We start from the raw sequence: 3,416 nt of genomic DNA on the forward strand, positions 1-3,416 counted from the left end.
TGCGAGGTGCGAAGGGTCTTTCTGGGGAATCTACGAAGTATGCTTCGGATGGTCATTGTCTTCTGGAGTATCTTACAGTGTCTTTCGCTTCGGTTTCTGTATGACTAAGAGAGGTCGGTCAACAGCGCGCGGTACCCTTCTCTTGGGTACTTCGAAAGGTTTGAGATAAGAGGGACGACTGACAGATCGTATTAGGTTTGATCATTTGTGTTATGTTTTAGGTTCGGAAGAACCTTTATCTGCCGACATGGCTATGGAGAAAGTTCTTTTTACACAGCACTAGGGATGTACACATGGTTGCACTACGTCAAACCATGATTGGTAGAGTCGTCGAAATTTGCATATTTCGACATGACATAAAATGAAGATCGATAGAGTCATGCGCCGAACATGCACACAAGTTCTAGGCATCTCGAGTTTCGTCCTGTGTATCACTGCCGCGGATACTTGGACCGATAGAGTCGACGCGGAACTATAGAGAGTCCTAAGTGTCCTGAATAGAGTACTCTTTTCATGAATGGATTCTCATGAGGCATTTCTATAATTGCCTGACATATACTAGTCATGTATAATTAAGGTGGGGAGGAGTGTTGACTGAGCGAATCCGCCCTAAATCCACAACCAAACGAGGAACAGGAAATGAGGCGGCATTCACTCACTCTAGGTCTATCCATCTTAACTATACACGGCCGTAACGTATATGTTTAGCCATTATAGTTTTACCTAATGAATTTTTAAATTTTATAACAGTGCTGCGACTTTCGCCTTATTGGAGAAATTTTTACATTTTGAATTAGTCTTTTAATGTTTTCAGTATAGTTATCTGAGATCGTAAGACGTACCAAAAATCTACCCGGATCCTTGATGCTTCTCCCTAAGTAGTAGAGTTAGACTCCTCTTGTGTCCTTGTCTTTCCCTTCGGTTGGGCAGTCCTTCTTGAAGTGTCCCATTTCACCACATAGGTGGCAAACTGTACGGGTCGCCACATTGGTGGTTGATGTAATGAACTCAACCGGGGTTCTGCAGACGCGAGCAGTATGCTCCAACATGTGGCACTTAGCACAATAGAGCTCCCGGCAGACACCATGATGATGGTAACTGCACTTGCTGCAATGGGGAAGGTTTCCTAAATATGGTCTCCTAGGTGTAGGGATGGAAGGGTTGGTAGGGAATTTGACCATCTCAGCTCGTTGCCTTTCGGAAGGTCCTTGAGTCGAGGTACTTCCCTCCTCGATCTTGATCTTTCTCTTCAGTGGGTTCGGTTGAGGTTCTTGGGTGGCTGGGTATGAAGGTGTTGGTTGCTGCTGTCCATTGCTAGGATCGGAATTCCCGATAGGTCCCTTGCTAACATTAGCGTTGTTAGCATTCAGGTGAGCCATGACAGCTGCTACGGTTGCAGAGACTGCAGCTTGGAACGTAGCTTCATCGAATAAGAGAGTATGTTTCTTGGTTGTGAACTGGTTACGCTTCTTTGGTGGCATGGTTTCTCCTACACGGAAAGGAATACAAGATAATGAGAGACGATGGCTAACCTTGGACATATCTGTCTTGAATGCATTAGGCATAAATTTTTCCCGTGCCTCGGGTACTGGTTGTCTGAGTGTCGACCTACATCCCTATGATGTAGTCCTAGTATTCAAGGTAGGAGTATGAGTATCGGAAAAGGCCATAAGATGCGAGTCGTTCCTACTATGTTACCTTTTATATTGGGAAAGGTTTCACTCTCCGACCTGGAGAGATTTGAGAACAGTTCGGAACGAAACCGCGGAAAGAGAGGCTTATGAAGACTTATGGCTAGATGCTCTCAATAGAGGTGCGGGGATCCGCTCTAATCGTGTAATTGGCAACGGGAAACGATGATTTACCTAACACATAGCGTGAGTAGTGTAACCACTACTCACTAAATTGTATTATTTTATGGGTGTATTAGCGTGACGAACACGAGGAAAAGACACTTCTCGGGTTCCATGTACTGGCTCCCTCTGTCTGCCTCGTATCTTTGATTGGAATCAGCGTTGGTTTCCTTCGGGTAGTTACCTAGGGTTCTCTCCTCGTATGGACATATTGAATTTCTACTCCACCTTACTTTCGAATCCGACTCTGGGTGTCAACCCCTCATGATGGATGACTGGAAATCTCGGAGGTTTAGGCGAGTTTCTCACCGATGTCCCTAAAAGATATAGGCACTTGGTGAACTCAATAGTCTCAACCCAGTTCATTTGTTTCCAAACAGGAAATCTTCTCAATGAACCTCTTCTGGGTCTGAATCAACTCTGCTGTCAAGCACTGAAGTGGATAGGGTTTTCTACGGGGTTCGTGCGAGAATGGAAATGTCTAAAGAATCCTAAGAGATTATTAACATTTCACTGGATGATCCATATCGAGTCCTGCTACGATTACACAGGGTATACAAATCATATATAGCTTAGATCCGATAGGCCTTCGAATATGTGATACTACTCTATATCCACATCCCAACGAGGAGAAGGAAGTAGAGCGAAACCACACATTCTTAGCCTATGGGATCCTTATTATATATAACCTTGGGAGTATACCCTCTGTAGTTGTAGGTATATCAATAAGGATCTTTTTAGTTCTTCACACAAGGTTAGTTATGGATCCAAAAATACCCCTATGGTATTTTAATTCTTGTTTGTTTCTTACCTTCTAATTATGATTCTGGGATTAATGTGAGTCTTTTAGTATTCCAAAATACTCCTATAGTATTTTAAACTTTATGTTTGGCTCTAGCATTCCTAGTTGGTAAGTTTCAGACCTGTTGCAACACCACTATCACTCCCAAGCACACGTTCATCGCATCTCGAATAAATGTAGTTGATCAGGTTACATTTATTCCAGCTTACGATTACATAACTGCCCAGGTTTGACGGTAATGCTCAACATCCGAAGACTTTTATTATTGTTCTTCTTGTGATACTTTTATTCGAGTGATTACGTTCTGGATGTTCTTATACTTTGGTAAAATATGGTTATATTTTAAAGTATAATTCTTGGTCAGAGTGTTTTATCCCTTGTATTTATAGGTTGTATATCTATGAATTGATATACTTAGCTCACTATAAACAATGCTCTGATACCAATCTGTCACACCCCAAAACCGGAACGGCGTAAACGTTCTGGGGTGGATGACGTCATGTCAAGTATCACAACACATGCATTATAGTAATCGAAGTACAACAAAACATTGCATTAATAGTAATAGTTTTACATGGTTTACTTTACAATACAACAAAGTAATACAACTAAATATAATAAGTACAACATGGTACTATGCTATCTTCATCAGAAGCTCCGGGGATGTACCTGTCTAATGCTGACCTGAGAATACAAGTTATTTGAAAAACGAGTATCAGCATTCTTTACAAATGCTGGTGAGTTCATAAGCATTTAGTGGC

The sequence above is a fragment of the Lactuca serriola genome, chromosome 5, assembly GCF_051521515.1.
Source record: "Lactuca serriola cultivar US96UC23 chromosome 5, Lser_US96UC23_V15, whole genome shotgun sequence".
Taxonomy (NCBI): Eukaryota; Viridiplantae; Streptophyta; class Magnoliopsida; order Asterales; family Asteraceae; genus Lactuca; species Lactuca serriola.